Raw genomic sequence first — 20,764 nt, 5'->3', positions numbered from 1 at the left:
ACCAGGAGCCACTTATCCAGCTCAGCACAATTACCTGCAATGTGGCCACCTCAGCCTGCACACCCCCACTCCCAACACCATTCCCTTATTAAAACTGGGGATGAGAAAAATCGGTACTTAATTAAAGCTTCAACCACATAGTTTTTTATTACATAGCTAGCATTTGCTCAGCAGATCCTAACGGTTCATACTAAACTTGCTAGGGTCTCAGCAGCCATATTTTCACAGTCGACTGATTCTTGAATAATTTCTGCAACAAATTAGGCATAAAAAGCTTTCCTGTAACCTCAGTCACGCATATATGTGTGTGTGTGTGTGTGTGTGTGTGTGTGTGTACATACACACACACATATAGTCTTTTTATGTTATCCCTAAGCCTCTCTGGGATTTTTATCATCCTGGCCACAGGAGAGGCCACTCAGCTTTTTTTGCCTACAACTGTTGTTCATAGTGCCCTTCAATAGGTAGACTGAAATGGGCTTACCAGGGCTCACAGTTGGGTGATAGATGGAACTTACCTTCCCAGCTGTGTTTCCTTCCCTCAGCTTCTTCCTTAGCTTGTGTCAGCAATAAACTCACCCTTACCGGTCCCTTCCAGCCCTTCTGAGCCCCCCAGTGCCCTCCCACAGCCAACTTGGCTCATTGTCATCCCCTCTAATCCCATCCTCTGTCCATCACATGCATAAAGCTTGATGTGCATGGTTTACACTCTCTGTGACAAAACAAAGCAAATACCAATAAACAACAAAACCCCTTTCCAGTCCTTCTGCTTTCTCAGCCAATGATTTGTGACTGAGTGTGTGTGTGTGTACATGTGGGCACTGTAGGATAATGGTGGAGAAATCAGAGTCTGTAGTGAGGGAGTATGCCTTGAAAGACCATATTCAGCACTGTGATTTTACATTTAGAAGACAGGACAAAAGCACCTTGTTTTATTATCTATAACTACATAGCATAAAAAAGATTTGACAATACTTGGAGAAGACTCCTAGAAAATATCTTCGTTTATGAAATAATTGATACAGTGTAAATATAACTCGAATGAAAATTGGGGGGGGAAGGAAAGTAGTTATTTGCCACTGCACAAGGGGAGGGGCCACACTTCCTTGAAGAGGGAATCAACCTTATGTGGGGCAGTTATAAGAATTTTATTTGCAGGGCATCTGGGTGGCTCAGTGGGTAAAGCCACTGCCTTCAGCTCAGGTCATGATCTCAGGGTCCTGGGATCGAGTCCCACATCGGGCTCTCTGCTCAGCGGAGAGCCTGCTTCCTCCTCTCTCTCTCTCTGCCTGCCTCTCTGCCTACTTGTGATCTTTCTCTGTCAAATAAATTAAAAAAAAATTAAAAAAAAAGAATTTTATTTACATATTTCACTGAAAAGTTCTGCTCAGCAAATGGGTCACCCCTCCACTGTATCCTATTTGTACTAGAATCCTAGTAACTTATTCACAAAGCAGTTCAGTGCTAAAGATGGGAATACAGAAAAGGTGGCAGGTGGGGTACTGGGGCAGATTTCCGATTTGTGGCTACAGACTGAGAGTGTTTCTGTCACACACTTAGAGAGGAGAGAAAATGTCAAATGTATATCTTCTTTCCTGGTTTAATATTTTTTCCCATGGTTGAAATAAAAGTATCCCTGGGAGCTTCAGTCATTTTAGACAAGTCTTTGTCACTGTCACCTCAGAGTTGACTTGCTTCCTTCCTAAGAACAGAAGCATGGGGACAGAGCAAGGAGAGTGTATTAGGATGGTGAGCAAGAAAGAAGAGAGATATACAGATTGATTTGTAGCTCCTTTTATCCACACCCTTTGCCATATAACTTAGTAGTAGTTCTTCCCTTGAAAGGGATGAGGTCAGAGGTGCCTGTGTGGTTAAGCATCCAACTTCTGATTTCAGCACAGGTCATGATCTCAGGATTGTTAGATGGAACCCTGTGTCCAGCTCCATGTTCAGCGGGAAGTCTGCTTAAGATTGTCTCCCTCTTCCCCTCCCCCTTGCGTGCACATTCTTTCTCTTTTTCGCTCACAAATAAATAAATAAAAAACCTAAGAAAAGTGGGGATGAGGTTAAGGGAAAATTTTTCTTCATGATGCTGGATTTAGCAATGATTGCTTAGATATATTGCCAACAGCATAGGCAACAAAAGAAAAAAATGGATAAATTAGATTTTATCAAGACTAAAAACTTGTGTATCAAAGAATACTATCAACTGAGTGAAAAGGCAACCCATGGAATGGGAGAAAATATTTTCCAAATCATATACTTGATAAAAGATTAACATCTAGAATCTATAAAAAAAAAAACATCTACAACTCCACACCAACAAAAAAGCAAATATCCCCATTCAAAATGAGTAAAGTACTTTAATAGACATTTCTCCAAAGAATACATATATATAAATGATAAGTAAGTACATGAGAAGATGCTTAAAATTACTAATCATTAAGAAACTGTAAACCAAATCAACAATGAGATACCACTTCATACCTATTAATGTTGTTATTACCAAAAAATAAAAAAATGAAAATAATGCATGTTGGTAAGGATGTGACAACATTGGAACATTTATGCATTACTGATAGGGATGTAAAATCATATAGCCACTCTGTAAAATGGTATAAACAGTTTCTCAAAAAATTAAACAGAATTACCATATAGTCCCACAATTCTTCCTCTAGATATAGACCCCAAAGCATTGAGACCAGAGACTCAGAGACTCAAAGAAAAGTTGTGCAGCTGTGTTCACAGGAGCATCGTTTACAATTGACAAAAGTGAGAAGCAACCCTAGTGTTTACCAATGGAAGAGAGGATCAACAAAATGTGGTGTAAACATACAATCAAATATTAGTCGACCTTACAAACAAAGGACATTCTGACATGTACTACAATACTGATGATCCTTGAAGACCTTACAGTGAGATAAGCCAGCCACAGAACTATGTCCTTCAAAAGGTAAATTTTATGTTATGCCTGTTTTATCAGAAAAGAGAAGGTAGAACCAGCCATAATAGAGGAGGAAGTGATGGTGTTCCAAGGTGACCCTAGGCTTTGAGAAGCCTTCTGTGCTTCCATTTGCCCTCTGGAGTCTCTGCCTAGGGCCGTGAGAGGGGCCATCAGTCCCCAGGCCGACTGATACCCATTCAGACTGAAACCTAGAATAAACAAACACCCATGGAAGACCTGAGTCTAAACCTCAGCAAGGAGCCAGGATCTCTAGGTCCACTTTGAAGCAGAGGAACCATGCCTCGAGCCATCAGCCAATTCTTGGCAATGCACAATTGACTTAATGAAATAAATGATTATTATTGAAGTCACTGCTTTTTGGAGTAGTTGTTACACAGCATTATTGTGGGGCAAGAGTTTAGTTGAATAAGACATAGTCCCTGAAAGGCCAATATTTTTGGCCTCATAATTTTGTTGGTGACAAGCCAGTTCTCCTTAAGTGGTGATGTGTTTCATCAGAGTCATTATTGAGAGCTCCTGATCTCCCCTCACTGCTTTGCCCTTCATGGACTAAACAAGAGACCCATACGCCTGTAAGTTTTATGTTACTCCTCTGGTTCAGCCATGAGCTCTGTCAAAATACTACTGAACTTCTTCCACTTGACTCTTCTTGGCACTTAGGATAAATCCCTAGTTCCCCGATGTGGCTTTTAAGGTCTTAATTGTCCCATGACTTCGTCTCCAGTTTCATATCTAGCTGAAGTCCCTTTTACTTTTACCTTTTGTGTGATCTCAATCTTAGTCTCAATCTCTCTGTCTCTCTCCATCTCTCTGTCTCTCAGTCTCTGTCCTTTTCTGCTTCCCACTGTCTGTCTCTCTTGGGGCCTTCAACTGTGCCATCTGCCTATCTGGAACACCACACCACTTTGAGATTTTACCAGACTAACTCCTGATGGTCCTTCCAGTAGGTCTTAATTCAAGGTTACTTCCTTGAAAGAGTCTTCCATGAACCCTCAGATGAGGTAAGATGGTACGTACTGTATGCATTCTCATTGTCCCTCCACAGCATTTCTACATTTACTTGGTAAACTTAATACACTTGCACCCAACATGTCTGCCTTGCTCCCTCTATTCTCTCAATTTAGTTGGTACCAAAAACATAGTAGAAACACAATATACTTTTGTTTAAAATGTAATTGAATGAATCAATGAATTAAAGTTGTATCTCCAAGAACACTGTATTCTCTTGTCAAGATTCACTAATGGGCTCTGCTAGTAAAAATTTTACCTTGGCCCATAGAATGTTAAGTTGAATGAAAACTTAGAGGTCATGTAGTCTTTTTTTTTTTTTTTTAAGATTTTATTTATTTATTTGACAGACGTAGATCACAAGCAGGCAGAGAAGCAGGCAAAGAGAGCAGAGGAAGCAGGCTCCCTGCTGAGCAGAGAGCCCGATGCGGGGCTCAATCCCAGGACCCTGGGATCATGACCTGAGCCGAAGGCAGAGGCTTTAACCCACTGAGCCACCCAGGTACCCCGAGGTCATGTAGTCTTAGTTCCAAGTGAGCAAACTGGGGTTCCTTCAAAGATAATTTCCTTAGGGTTCCTCTTGTGGGTATACTCTATAAACTGGATGGTGTTAGAGAATTATAAAATAATAAAGGTTTCTGCCCCTGACCTCTGGGTTTACTAAACAAGACATTTATCCTTGAACCTTGCATTTTAACTGAGCCATGCAGGTCTAGGGCCCATAGAAGAAGAAATTTATGGGCCTATGAATCTTTATTTGCCATTCTTGGAGCATGATGATGACTCCTGATTTAGACATTCCCTGGAGGTGCAGCACTGAGGGCTTGGAATTTAGAGTTTGACCCTGTGACTTTCTGAAATTTGTCTGCCATCACCATCAGGCAGTAACCTCAAACCACCTTAAGATTTTTAAAACTCCTGCATAATTGGAAAACACCATACAAAGTTAAGAGACAAGTCACAGATTGGGAAATTATATTTATAGCATACATAACCAACAAAGGATTAGAGTCCAGAATACATAAATACATTTTACAAATTAGTAAGAGAAAGAAAAAACAACTAAGTAAAATACTCCACAAAGGATGTGCACAGGGAGCTCATAGAACAGGAAACAGTAATGATGAGTAAGTTCATGCAAAATGCTTGATCTTGGAAAATTATTAGGGAAAATATGGTTAAGACGGCCAAGAGCTACTTGGGGAGCCTCAGGGGATAAAGTAACTGTCGCGCATGATCTGGTAATGTTAAAGACATGTGTACCCAGAGAAATTCTTGCGTATAGTCAATGGGAACCAGGTACAGGGATATTTACTGCAGCCTTACTTTTCATAGTACAAATCAGGGGAAACTCTAAGTATCTGATACAAATGACTAAACACAGTTATAAATGTAAAAATCAGTCAGTTTCCAGTACAGGACCTTTCAATCCCCTTGAAGCAGGAAGGAAAACAAACTAGCTTAGAGAATCATGGGGGGATACCCTGAAGTAATAAACTAGAGGTGAGAGGAATGGCCTCTGGAGCTACATCCCAGAACCACATCTCCAAAAGAACTTCTGCCTCCTCTCAGATAAAAAAAACCCCTCTGGCTCCAGAACCAGCTGCCATGGCCTCAACTGGGAAGCTTCCAGGATCAGAAGCTGTGGCTGCTGATTCCAGAACCATGCTCCCCTGCTCAATGATTGCTGCATATTTCCTTTCCTTTCCTTTCCTTTCCTTTCCTTTCCTTTCCTTTCCTTTCCTTTCCTTTCCTTTCCTTTCCCTTCCTTTCCTTTCCTTTCCTTTCCTTTCCCGTCCTGTCCCGTCCCGTCCCGTCCTTTCCTGTCCTGTCCTTTCCTGTCCTGTCCTTTCCTGTCCTGTCCTGTCCTTTCCTGTCCTGTCCTGTCTTGTCCTTTCCTGTCCTGCTCTGCCCTGCCCTGCCCTTCCCATTTCCCTTTCTTTCTTTCCTTTCTTTTCCTTCTCTCTCCCTCCCTCTCTCTCTTTCCCTCTCTCCCCCTTTCTTTCTCTCTTTCTCTCTCTCTCTCCTTTTTTAGATTTCATTTATTTACTTGAGAGAGAGCCAGAGAGAGCAGGAGCTGGGAGGAGGGGTAGAGGGAGAAGGGGAAGGACTAGTAGTCTTCTTGCTGAGTGTAGACCCTAACTTGGGGCTCCATCCCAGGACCCCGCGATCATGAGCCAGCCGAAATCAGACGCTTAACCTACTGAGCCACCCAGGCGTCCCCTCTTACCCTTACCCCACATAGGTTATTTCTCAACACCCACAAAGCCAGGACCTACACACTAGACATTCTTTTGTCACTGGCACAGGGATGCCAAAATGCCTGCAAGCCGGTGCTTGTTAGCAAAAATGCAGGAGTGGAAGCTTGGTTTTCAACTCACTCCTTTCAAACCTCACGCAAGTGCCTCTGATGGCCGAACCTAAGCCACATGCACAGCACTCCCTCTAGGAGGCTGAGGAATTGAAATTCGTGCTGTCTGGGCTCTCAGTTATTACAAACCACACCAGAAGACAGACAGACTAACTGCTGAGTGTCAAACCACCATATGCATCAGCCTCTTGTGATGCTGGGGTGCTCCCTCCACCCGGATCCTCTCTTCAAGATGGCACTCACATTCCCCAGTGACTGAGTTTCCAGGTGCCGCAGGCTCACTTCTGTATACCTCGCTGGGGATTGTCCTTGTTCACTGAGAACTGACTCACCCCAGGTTATGCTCCGGGCTCAGGGGCATAACCTCGAATGTGTGGCTAATCTGATGAATCAAAGACTGGACGCCTGGTCTCCATTTGGACAACAGGGAAGCCCACCTCAGTCCCAGTCCTGCCTGTGGCACAGGTGGAGGCATCTGCTGCAGCTACATTTCTGTTCAATCTCTTCCTTCCTCAGTGTCTCCTGTGGGTCTCTCGGGGCACTCCCTCATAAGTCTTAACAACTCTCCTTTGCAGAAACTGTTCCAGAGTGCCCAGTCAAGGGAACCAGATTAGAGAGAACTAATAAGGAAGACAGAAAGAGAGAACAAGAAGAAAGGGGCATATTTCGATAATGGACTATATTATACTGCAGTGAAAATGAACGAACTGAGCCTACCTGAATCAATATGGCTCAAACTCAGAGTCAAAATGCTGAGCAAAAGAGCAACCCACAAAACAATATTTTTTTATATATCCCCATTATGATAAAATAACAAAAATATACATGTAAAGTTTATAAAGAGTCATGACCTTTGGGACAGAGGCATCCAGAAGAATGAAATTGGAGGGGAAGACATGGCATCCTTAACTGCATCAATGATATTTTATTAAAACAAATATGACAACATGTAATGATTTGATAACACTGAGTATTAGGAACACAGTTGCTTATTATATTATTTTACATGGTTCTTTTATGTCTTAAATTCTTTAGAATGTAGGGGACAAAAAAAAAAAAAAGAAAATGGTTATCTGCCTCACCCCCAACTTGGCATCCTCTAGAAACAATGCACCTTGACTCACCTTGAATCCCTGGAGCTGCACATTCCCTGCCCTTTCGGTATGTGAGGTTTCAGATATCGCTTCAGTTCTCAGAAGAATAGGTTTCTTTTATTTCCACTCATAGGGCACTAACTGAGGCATCATTGTATTCGATGTGTTACATTATGCCCCTCATTAAATAATAAATACAATAATGTATGGGAAAATATATTATAAGCTCTAGAGAACAATATACAATTTAAAAAATATATATTTATTTATTTATTCATGAGAGACAGTGAGAGAGAGAGAGAGTCAGAGGGAGAAGCAGGCTCTCCACTGAGTAGGGAACCTGACGCGGGACTCGATCCCAGGACCCCAGGATCAGGCCTGAGCTGAAAGCAGACGCCAACCATCTGAGCCACCCAGGCGCCCCACCATATACAGTTTTAATAGAAGTTTTCCTAAGACCATAAGCTTATTGATCAAATTCTACAGTATGAGGAAGAGTGGCCCTTCAGGACAAGCAAACACATCTGATCCTTTTATGCTCTGCCCACGACCACTTCCAGGGTAACTTTTTGCAAGAACTCTTAGCATTGTCTGTGAGGCCCAAAGTATCTTCCTCACCTTACCTCCTACACTTGTTCTTGGGTTCTTGCTCTCCTCTCAGTCTAGGCAGCCTGTCTAGTAACTCTTATATGTTCTTCAAGGCCTAGATCCAAAGCACACTGTTCCCTGGAGAAGACATCCTTCTCTCTGTACCATATTCATAGCGTGGCACGCACGGTTCTGGGACAGGCCCCCTCAACTGTGTACATGTGGGGGCTGTGTCTTACTATGCACCTTACCGCGCCCCAGCCCTAGCACAGACTGCCACTCACAGTGTTCACTGCCTCCCAGCTGGCACCATGGGAACCAATATCTTTTCCCTTCTAGAGATGCTCTCTTAGCCTTTTATCCATTTCAAAGCAGCAGACCAAAGTGAGGCTGGCCAGGGCTTCATCTAGTTTGGCCATTCTTATGTCATAGCAGCTCCAAGGATTTGGGGGGACTTTAGGGAGTGGATAATTCCAAGAGACAGAAAAGAATGCTATGCCTATAAGCTCCCTTGCGGTGCACATCAACCACCACCCTTCCACCCAGGAGGGATGCTGAAAGCTCTGCTGTCAGCCCCTGTGATCCTCCCTATGGCCTTCCCAGTCTGGTTGGCTGTGCTTCTGCAGGTATCAGATTTCCCCACCTGTATCCCAGACATTCTTGCAATGATAGTACTGGAAGTCCCTCTTTGGAAGTGAGTAGGGAAGGAAACGCTCAGGTATGGACCACCTGCTATGTGTGTTTATGAATAAAAGCTCACTATTATAACATTCACAGATGAGGTGACCAAGGTGCAGAGGTGAGAGGCTTGATCCTGGCATACCCAGGAAATGGAGGGAATTCCAGTGTGACTTGACCTCATGATCCCTCCCCCCACCCCCAATCTCTAGAGAGACATCTTGTGAAATTGCACTCCAATCACCTGATTAAATCTCCCTGGAAATCACCCTAGACTTTTATGATCCAAGGCAAAATGACAAATGACTAAATGGGAATAGAAATCATCCTTTAATCATCTCCAAGGCCATAAGATGCACATAAATGACTTTCCAGGGCGAGTAACAGTGCTTTGGAGGGGCAGCCTGAATTCTGGCTGAATAATATCAATAACAATAACAATAAAACAGAGAAAGCAGGGACCATGTGGAGAAGGCTGGTGAGGGCTTTGACACAGTCAAAAGTTCACATTCAATGAGGGACATTAATATTTCACATCAAATTCCTTTATTAGCCTAGACATCCGAAGGTCATTTGGAGAGATTTTTTTAGGTCACCAGCTTGACAGTCTTTATCTGAGAAGATGCACTGGGGGATACGCAAGGTGGGATGGAAGGTATCTTCCAGGTAGCCAGATAGGATGACTGGCTGGGAGAGGCTAGATAATAATTAGCAAGCTCATTACCGCCTGCCATTTCAGAACTGCTGGTCAATCCAGATTCATATGATGTTCATTTGCTTCTTGTGAACTGAAAGTCTGGTGTGTTGAGGTTTCCCTGACTGCCCGTCTAACATTATGACATCAGCATGTGGGATGTGTGTGTGTGTGTGTGTGTGTGTGTGTGTGTGTGTGTGTGTTTGTAAATTCCTACCTAATTAAATGCTGCTCAGGATGGGGCTGTGTCTTACTTTTAATGGTGTGTAGAAGGGATTAATCATGAACAGTATATACTGGGGCCCTTCTGGATGCAGAGCATTGAACATGGCTATGGAGGAAGTCAGGAAGCTCAGCATGAATTCTTTTAACTTTTTCTGAGAAAATATAAATTATTCTTTAACAGTGATACCTCTGCAAGTGTTAGATTGGTAAGATATACACATATCTGTTTGTATGATTTTGCTCATGGTAGGATATATGCATTCTTGAAATATTTGTTGAGAGCTTACAATGAGGCAGGAAAACTGGGAAGGATGACTAGGAGATGGTCACTAACGATGAGTAAGAGGAGGACACATCAATAGGGGATGAGGTGAGGAAAACAAGGAGGTATTCAAAGAGTGGGTAGGGAAAAAGATTTTTTCCACAGAATTATCTTTGGCAGAGAATTATTTATTTGATGTTAAACCATAAACTCTGTAATCAAGCACACATAGATTCAAACCTGTTTTGCTATTTCCTAATTTGTCCTGAGGTCTCTTGTTTAATCTCTTTGTGCCCTGTTTTTCTCATCTATAAATGGGGATTGTAGAATTCCCATGTAATAATATTCTTTTGAAAAGCTAATGGTAAGTCACATAAGGTTCTTGGCATCACGCCTCACCAATAAAAAGCAGTTTATATACATTATTATGATGATTATGATTATGATTGATATTAGAATAAACATCATCCTCAAATCAAGTAAGTTTGGAAAACAGTTCTTTAAAAATGTTAAGTTGATTTCTTTACTGTTAGAATTTTCATGGCTTCCAGCGTACCTTATACATCTCTGAGAAAAGGGGGGTATAAAGAGCACAGTGCTCTTCTAATGTATTAAAACACAGACCTGGGGCGCCTGGATGGCTCAGTGTGTTAAGCCTCTGCCTTCAGCTCGGGTCGTGATCTCAGGGTCCTGGGATCGAGTCCCACATCAGGCTCTCTGCTCAGCGGGGAGGCTGCTTCCCCCTCTCTCTCTATGTCTGCCTCTCTGCCTACTTGTGATCTCTGTCTGTCAAATAAATGAATAAAATTAAAAAAAAAAAAAACCACAGACCTACACTTTGTTTTTTGTTTTTTTGCTTTGTCTTCTGATACAGCTCACATTTCCATAATGCTGGTCTGTGGGCAAAGGGAAAGTTTGGATCAGAAGCTGACAGTGTGGGGTTGGGTGTAGAAGACTGAGGGACAGGAAAAGGTTATAAATTCTGAGTAACAAGGAACAGGAAGAGTCAGCTCCTATGCCTGATTATCTTTCTTTCTTTCTTTTTTTTTTCTTTTTTTTTCAATCTGGTGACAGAAGGTTAGAAGTTGGTAGATTTTTGGACCCTCCTTGTTGGGAAATTTGGAAGACCAAAGAGAGTGGCCCTTGTCCATTGAGATAGTGGAGGCTGGCATTCATTCTGGCTGTGCTTTGGCCTTTGCATAGAACGAGAAATCTCAATGCTCTGCACTTGTCATGTTTCCATCCTCTTTCCTTCTACCCAGACAAATAGTCTGGGCTCATATTTCAGTAGCAGAGGGCTTGTGTGTCCTTTCAGTCAGTCATTTACTCACTTGTTCATTCTATGTTTCAACACATAGGTCATTCAACAAACTTTTATGGACAACTTACCTTGTGCCAAGTATAGCATTAGATCCTGAGGACACAGAAATAAACAACGCACAATCCTGGCCTTAGAGAACACAAAGGCTCTGAAGACAGTATATGAATTTTAATCTATTGGGGGAAAATCTTCATAAGCAGCTATTACAGCAAAAACTGGCAAATAAAATATGGGTTGAATGCATAGTATATGTCATGTCAAGTATTCACTGATGCTGTTCCTTGCTTGGAAAATCATAATCCTGTTTCTACTCCAGGATCATCTAGTCTTGTCCCCACCATGGAGCCTTCTGACCACTTGGGGTAAGTGGTCTGTGACTTGGGGTCGCAGCAGAATTTGCTTTAGTTGAATTAGCTCTATGAATGTAAAGCTTTGAGGAGCTACTACTTTTGGCTATTTAAGGCTATTCCCATCTTTATTCACTGAAACTATTTGTCATCAGTCCATCTGTTGCCCTACTCCTTTAGGTCTTGGATGTGAACTATCTTGCATGTGATTTCATTGCTTTACAAGATTATACACTGGGCAGCAGATACCACATCTAACTTTATACCCCTCACAATGCAAAGAGCTTGTAATATGTTGTGATGGTTTTGAAATATGTCCATAAATTCTTGGACCCTCTTCCCTTCAAGAGGTGGAATTTAATTCCCACCCCCCCCCCTTGAGTTTGGGCTGGACTATGCAACTTGTTTTTATTAAACAGGATAAAGCACAGGTGAGGGTGTGTGATCTCAGGGACTAAGTTATTAAGGGCACTGCGGCTTATTGATTGTTCTGTTTTGGGCCACTCTGTCTGGGCTGAAGCAGCTGCTACATCATGACACTCAAGGCAGCTCCTGGAGAGGTCCACAGGCTGAGAAACTGAGGCCTCTCACCAACCAACAGAACTAATTTTCCAATCATGTGAGTGGGTCACATTGGAAACAGTTCTTCCAGCCTCATTCAAGCTTTTAGATGACAGCAGCCCAAGCTGATACTGACTGTAAACCCATAAATAATCCTAAGACAGACCACTCAGCTAAGTCATTCATGGATTCTTGACCATGAGAAACTGTTGAGATAATAAATGCTTGCTATTTTTAAGCTACTACATTGGGATAATTTGCTCCATAGCAATAGATTATTAATATTCAATACACGCATATACTTGCTCTGTGAAAGAAAGAACTTGTTTGACTATCATGTTGCTGAATCCTATGGATTCTTCCGAGTTTTCATTTTACTTGTAATCACAACAGCATGGAACACAGAAATTGAATATGTCTTCCTTCTCATCTAAAAAATTATTTTAAAATATGTCTGGTATAAAAAAGTTGGGTTTCATGAACCCATTATCCTTCTTAACCACAATCCTTCCTCTGGGGTAATTATGATCTTTCTGCAACTTGCTTTTCTGTGAGTGCAATGTTAGGATGTTTATATTTATTTATGTTGACCCAGGTAACACTGGAACATTCACATTAATTGTTGTCTAGTGTCCATTATACAACTATGCCATAATTTATTAATAAGTTCCATTTTGGGGGCATTTAGATGGTTTCAAGTTTTTCACCCTTATTAATAGCACTGCATTGCCATTCTTGTAGATGAATTCTTGACTCTCTGTATAATATTTCTCTAAGGTATGTATTCATCTTTAACCTTCTAGGTATCACCAGAATATTCTCCAATTGGTTGTACTAATTTATGCTTCCAGCATCCTCCCCAGCATTTTATATTACAAGGCTTGATTTATTTTCTCTTCTTTCCCCCTTTCTTTCCCACCTTCTTTTCTTTGAATCTGAAGTTACAGTTTTTATTTAATCATTTATTTTGTGTCTCTTGGCAACTTACATTTCTTTATTTGTGACTTGTTTATTTATACATTTTGCCCATTTTTGTCTTTGGCCATCTGCATCTTTTGGATTGCTTGATAAGAATTATTTACATATTCTCTATCCTAATATTTTCTCAAAGATTTGTTTGATATTTGGCTTTTTAAATTGGTATTATCTTTTACTAAGTGGAAATTCAAAAGTTTAAGGTAGATAAATATAAATTCCCTTACAGTTTAGACATTTTGTGTCCTGTTTAAGAAATTATATACTCCTTGGCATGAAAAAATTGTTCTACACTTTTGTATACATAAATTTTACTTCTTCAAATTTTATTACTTTTTTAGGTGTTTTTCCACCTTTATTGAAATATAATTTATATATAACATTGTATATGTTTAAGTCATAGAGTGTATTGATTTACTATATCACATTTAGATTTTTAATCCATGTGTAATCTTTTGGAATAAGGTGGATGTAGAAGTCTGATTTTTTTTTAAGTAGATAACTCATTTCTCCAGTAGTGTGTATTGTATAATCCATTTCCCCCCACTTACTCATCATATTTAAGTGTCAAATGGTCATACGTCTGTTTCTGAATTCTCTATTTTGCTCTATTGGTCATTTTTACCTATTACTAGATAACTGCCACACTGATCTTATTGTTATAGATGTCTCATAAATTTTGATATAAATCATGTTTATCGTATGTATTCTTGACAGTATGTTTTTACAAACAAGTGTTAGAAACAGTTTCCATTGTTTTGTGAATAGCTTTCTGTGATCTTGATTAGAATTGAATTCGATCTACAGAACAATTTGGGGAGATTGACATCCCATACATCAGTTATCACCAATTTATTTAGCTCTTTTTAAATGAACTTAAATAGTTCTATAAAATTTTCCTTAAAAATTCTGGAAATCCTATACTAGAAATAGCATTCTGAGTACATTTTAAACTTCCAGTTTCTGATGTAACAATTGTGTAACATCATCATTTATTATTACATCAATGTTTTCCATTTTGAAGAGATTTCTTACTATTTCCAAAGAGTTATTTGAAATATTCTGAAATTTTCTAGACTTTTTTAAAAAAGATTTTATTTATTTATTTGAGAGAGAAAGAGAGTGAGAGAGAGCATGAGAGGGGAGAAGGTCAGAGGGAGAAGCAGACTCCCCATGGAGCTGGGAGCCTGATGTGAGACTCCATCCTGGGACTTTGGGATCCTGACCTGAGCTGAAGGCAGTGGTTTCACCAACTGAGCCACCCAGGTGCCCTAGATTATCTTATTATCTGCTCAAAGTAGCAGTTTTAGTTCTTCCTTTTTGATCTTTATACTTTTATTTTTTCTTGTTTTATTGCATTGGCTAAGATCTCCTCTGTGGTGCTGAATGGAAGTGAAATATGGTAGCTTTGCCTTATTTCTGACACATTCCTAATGTTTCACCACGTAGGATGATACCTTCTGAAGGCTTACAGTAGATATCCTTGATCTGAACCTTATTTCCCTTCAAAAAATTTGATTATATGATTATTTTTGTAATCATTTAATATAATTGTTTAATGACTACCTCTTCAGAATCTAACATAAATTACTAATTTTGTACTTGGCACATGATAAGCATTAAGGAAATAACTATTGAATAAACAAATGAGTACACCCTCACCTGGTCTCCACCCCCCCAACCTCCACTGAAGTTCAGGTAAAGTTATTCCCCAGTCTTATCTCCTGACTTTAGCTATGGTATTTAATTTCGCTCATCTGCTTTCATATATTTCCTTTTGATTCTTATTGAAAATATCACTTCATCTCAGACATCTGCTATGATGTGCTCACACTCAGTATGCTCATACTCATAAAAAAACCCTGTACTTTTCCTATCATAACATTTATTATGTGTTAAGCTAATACTTAAAAAATTATCGGGGTGCCTGGGTGGCTTAGTGGGTTAAGCCTCTGCCTTCGGCTCAGGTCATGATCTCAGGGTCCTGGGATCGAGTCCCACATCGGGCTCTCTGCTCAGTGGAGAGCCTGCTTCCTCCTCTCTCTGTCTCTCTGCCTGCCTCTCTGCCTACTCGTGATCTCTCTGTGTCAAATAAATAAATAAAATCTTTTAAAAACAATTATCTACCAACACACCAGACTTAAAATTTTTGCATGAATATTGGTCTATAATTCTTTTTGGTGGGACCTTTGTCAGGTTTTGGGATCAAGGTAATGCTGCCCTCATAGAATGAGTTTAGAAGTTTTCTTTCTATTTCTATTTTTTTTAATAGCTTCAGAAGAATGGGTATTAATTCTTCTTTAAATGTTTGGTAGAATTCTGAGAGGCCATCTGGCCCTGGACCCTTGTTGGGAGATTTTTGATTTCTACTTCAATTTCTTTGCTGGTTATGGGTCTTCTCAGGTTTTCTCACTCTTTGCAGGCAACATGATACTCTGTAGAAAATCCAAAAGACCTCCGCCCCCAAATGCTAAAACTAATAGAGGAATTCAGCAAAGTTGCAAGATATAAAAATCAATACACAAGTCAGTTGCATTTTTATACACTAGTAATGAGGTAGAAGAAAGAGAAATTAAGGAATTGATCCCATTTACTATTGCATTTACAATTTATTTCATGTGTTTTTTTATTGTAAATAGAATTATAAATGATACCTAGGAATAAACCTAACCAAAGAGGTAAAGGATCTGTACTCAGAAAACTATAGAACACTTATGAAAGAAATTGAGGAAGACAAAAAAAAAAAAAAAAAAAGGAAAAGCTTCCATACTCAGAAGTTGAAAGAACAAATATTGTTAAAATGTCTATGCTACCCAAAGCAATCTAAACATTCAATATAATCCCTATCAAAATAACATCAGCATTTTTCATAGAGCAAGAACAAGTAATCCTAAAATTTGTATAGAACCAAAAAAGACCCTAAATAGCCAACATAATGTTGAAAAAGGAAACCAAAGCTGGTGGCATCACAATTCCAGACTTCAAGCTCTATTACAAAGCTGTAATCATCAAGACAGTATGGTACTGGCACAAAAACAGACACATAGATCAATGGAAACAGAATAGAGAACCCAGAATGGACCCTCAACTCTATGGTAAAATCATCTTCAATAAAGCAGGAAAGAACATCCAATGGAAAAAAGACAGTCTCTTCAACAAATGGTGTTGGGAAAATTAGATGGCCACATGCAGGAAAATGAGACTTGACTATTTTCTTACACCATACACAAAGATAAACTCAAAATAGATGAAAGACCTAAATGTGAGACAGGAAGCCATCAAAATCCTAGAGGAGAACAGGCAGCAACCTCTTCAACCTTGGCTTGCAACTTCTTGTTAGGCACATCTCCAAAGACAAGAGAAACAAAAACGAAATTGAACTGTTGAGACATCATCAAGATAAAAACCTTTTGCACAGCAAAGGAAACAGTCAACAAAACTAAAAGGCAGCCTATGGAATGTGAGAAGATATTTGCAACTATCTTATCAGATAAAAGGCTAGTATCCAAAATCTAGAAAGAACTTTTCAATCTCAACACCCAAAAAAACCAAAAAATCCAGTCAAGAAATGGGCAGAAGACATGAAGACACAGTTCTCCACAAAAGACATCCAAATGGCTAACAGACACATGAAAAATGTTCCATATCACTCAGCATCAGGGAAATACAAATCAAAACCACAATGAGATACCACCTCGCATGAATCAGATGGTTAAAATGAACAACTCAGGAAACAATAGTTGTTGGCAAGGATGCAGAGAAAGGGGAAACCACTTACACTGTTGGTGAGAATGCAAACTGGTGCAGCCACTCTGGAAAAGAGTATGGTGGATCCTAAAAAAGTTAAAAATAAAGCTACCCTATGACCTAGAAATTTTACTGCCAGGTATTTACCCAAGGATACAAACATAGTGATTCAAAGGGGCACATGTACTCCAATGTTTATACCAGCAGTGATCACTATACTGAAAATGGAGAGTCCGGATGTCCATCAACAGATGAATGGATAAAGAAAATGTTGTAAATACACACACACACACACACACACACACAATGGAATATTACTCAGCCATCAGAAAGAATGAAATCTTGCCATTTGCAATGACATGGATGGAGCTAGAAGGTATTATGTTAAGTGAAATAAGTCAATCAGAGAAAGACAAATACCATATGGTTTCACTTATATGTGGAATTTAAGAAACAAAACAGATGACTGTAGGAAGAAAAAGTAAAATAAGATGAAAACTGAGAGGGAGGCAAACCATAAGAGATGTTGAACTGTAGGAAACAAACTGAGAGTTGCTGGAGGGGCAGTGGTGGGGGGATGGGGTCATTGGGTGATGGGCATTAAGGAGAGCACTTGATGGAATGAGCACTGGGTGTTATATGCAACTGATGAATCACTAAATTCTCCCTCTAAAACTCAATTAAAATTTTTTTCTTAAATTTTTATATGGAAAGTTGCCACAGCAGTATTGCTCAGTCTTATTTTTTCAAGACCTAGCCCAGTATTCAGTGCTTAATAAATAGACTGGCAATGAATATACTTTCAATCAGTAAATTTGTATCTTTTTCCTTATAAGCATAAAATGTCTCTGCTTCCATTAGACTGGTAACTATTCCCAAAAACTCTGGTTGGAGGTAAAGGTGGGTCTTGCTTAGTATGATAAATGTGTTTCTGAAGAAGTAAATTGAATTACTTATAAATGTTCTAAAAGAGATTGCTATTTAAAGGACCCATTTAGTAGAAGAGCCATTCATTTTCATGAAGCAAAGAATGTGATTATAAAGTAAGCATTGCTTATCCTTCTGCAGCTTCAGGGTTTTGGAGCCTGCAGAGCCTCAGGCGTTGAGCATACCTGCTTGTGGTCGAGGGGTGGGGAGAGTGGCTGTTTTTGCTGGACTTGTGACAAGATTAAACACAAGGCTTGATCAGCAACCCAATTAGTATATTCCAAAAAAACTTATCAGATAAAGTTTCGACCTCTCTTAATAGAGACTTAGGATTCCAATCTTTCTTCTTATAGATGCAGAAACTGAGACCACCTACTTTTTGGCTTGGAAGATATCTGTACAAATGGGCAGTCCCTAACATTATCACGTTACAGAATGTCAGGTGTGGAAGGGAACTCTGAGATGAACCCACCCAACCCCTTCATGGTACAGATGCGGAAGCTGAAGACCAGGTGATAAGTAACCTTGCCAAAGCCAGACAATTATTTATTGATGCACTGGACTATAGCACAGACCTTAGGTCTCTTAGTCCAGTGCTCTGGGAACTGATTTTCTATTCAGAAGTTGAGCAAGATTCAGATCCCTTAGAGTATGTGGAGCATCTTAGTTGGGAAGACAAAATCTGAAATCAGAAAGACCTGGATTTCAGTCCAAGCCCCCTACTTACATTTCAGTGACTTTAGGGAAATTATCCTATCTCTAAGAACCTGGTTGACTCATTTGCAAAATAGGGACAGTTCTGGCATTCCCTTATAGGGTAGGTAGATCTCTTGGTGGTACACATAAAAAGCTTGTATGAGGGCCTGGCATACAGCAGGGGCTCAGTGGCAATGATGATGGTGGTGATGGTGGGGACAACGTAGATGATGAGGATGGTTTTAATGATGATGGGTCCGTCTCCCTTGCTGCTTTCTTCTCCCCCTAGATAAAAAGGAACAAGCCCATTGTTTCTAATACAAATATTGGCGATGACAAAATATGGCCAAAATAACTCAAGGCGAACACCAAATTAAAACAATTGACTAGAAAGAGATGGTTCTAATTCTTGGTTAGATAGAAATTGACTGCATTTAAGTTTGTTAACAGTTAATGTGCTGCTAACAGCCTCCAACCCAACGGAGCTGATACCTAGCCCCTATAGTAGAAAAACTATTGAAGAGAGACTCACTTGTTTTCCTTCTCTTTCCTAGTCTCTTCTCACCTCTGCCTGAACATATAAAGAAACTGGCAGTCCCAGAATTAATAAAGAAATAAAAAGCAAAGAAAAGCTTTACTTTAAATCCAGCTCCCAGCAAAGATGAGATCACTCTGTGGGTTCCAGAGTTAAGGATGCTTATGGTCTGACTTCCCTCTCTTCCTCTGTCTGCCAGCTTTGAACAATGTAGGAGGCAGGAGGCACAGAGGAGCTGAGCTCTGCAGCCTCCAGGAGGGCTGATTCCTAAGGAACTTCTGGTTCCTAAGAGAACATATTCTTAAGATCCCTTTACTTATATAAAATCCCTGCTCCTGCCTCTCTACATTTTAAAGGAAAAATTACCTCCTTTGCTGTTTCCCCATAAATATCAGCTCACATAACATGGAAAGGAAGGGCCCTATCTTGTATCATGAGGTTAGATGTGAGCATGGCTATGGTCATTGGGAAGAGAACCTCACTGAGTGTTGGAATGATCATTTCTGCCAGCTTTTCGGCTATGATGAATTTCCACCTGGAATCTGAAAAATGCTGTGGAACAGTTACTGATTCCTGTGATACTGGCCCATTTAGTAGGACCTCAGGCAAGAAAGACATCATCTGGGATAAATACCTTGTAGTCACACTGTCAAGGTCAACCTGACTGAATTCAGTGGTACTTATCCTCCAACTTCGACATTACCCTTGCTTGGACCCTGGCATCTTCTTTCATGGTCTTGTTGTCCTTGATTATCCATGGTGACACTGCTGCTTGGAGATGGATAACAGCTCCCACTGCTATCTTATAGTCACTGGTACTGCTGCTGCTCTGTTGTGGTTGTCCTCCTCTTGGTTCCCCAACGTGGCAAGTGAAGCTGTGCTCTGTGCTCAGGCTACTCCTTGCTTCTCCTTTAACTCATCCACCATGTTATTGCCCCTTCTCCTTTAAAGAGCAGGAGAGGAGGCCTTTTTCAGGGGCTCCACTAAACACGCAAAGAATGCATCTCAATCTAAAGGAAACAGACAACCGGGTGACCAGCAAACAGTTGGATTTCTTTTTTGAGAGTTGGCAGAACAAACCAGACTTTTTGCTTGTTTTTTCGTGTTTGTTTTTTCCCCCAGGGAGTTTTGAGATTTGAAGAGAAAAGTTGTCTGGAGTAAGGGACTTGGGGCTGGGGGGTAGTCCTGTTAAGCCGTATGTAACTGATGAGTAAAGAGAACGCAATTTTGAGCAAAACCAGAGCAGAGCAGACACATGTAGAACAGCAGAGATGATATAAAAGAGAAGCAGGGTGAGAACTTCCTTTTGTCTGTGAGAGATAGACAGAGTGGCCATGTTCTCCAGTGCATGCCTGGCCCCCTCCATGCCCAGGACATAAACTACACTCTCAGGTACTCTGCCTTTTCCCTCGCCTCCCCTGCCCTTCCCTCTGCACCTCTCTTCTCCTTTCCTGTTTTTCTCTCACCTTCCTTTTCACTTTCTTTCTTTCTCTTTCTTCCTTTCTTTCTTTTCCTTCCTTCCTCCCTTCCTCCCTCTCTTCCTTTTTTCCTTCCTTTTATAGAGGTAGGGGGAGAAGGGAGGGGAGAGAGAACATCTTAAGCAGACTCCACTCCCAGCATGGAGCCTGACATGGGGCTTGATCTCACAACCCTGAGATCCTGACCTGAGCCCAAATTACAAGTCAGAACATTTAACCGATGGAGCCACCCAGGTGCCCCAATTCCTCCCTCCCTTTATTCTTTCGGTTAGGTTAAGTAGTTTTAGTTTCC

This window comes from Enhydra lutris, unplaced genomic scaffold (genome assembly GCF_002288905.1).
Source record: "Enhydra lutris kenyoni isolate GAN:26980312 unplaced genomic scaffold, ASM228890v2 scaffoldscaffold14, whole genome shotgun sequence".
Lineage (NCBI taxonomy): Eukaryota > Metazoa > Chordata > Mammalia > Carnivora > Mustelidae > Enhydra > Enhydra lutris.
Note: the sequence above shows the minus strand (reverse complement) of the source record.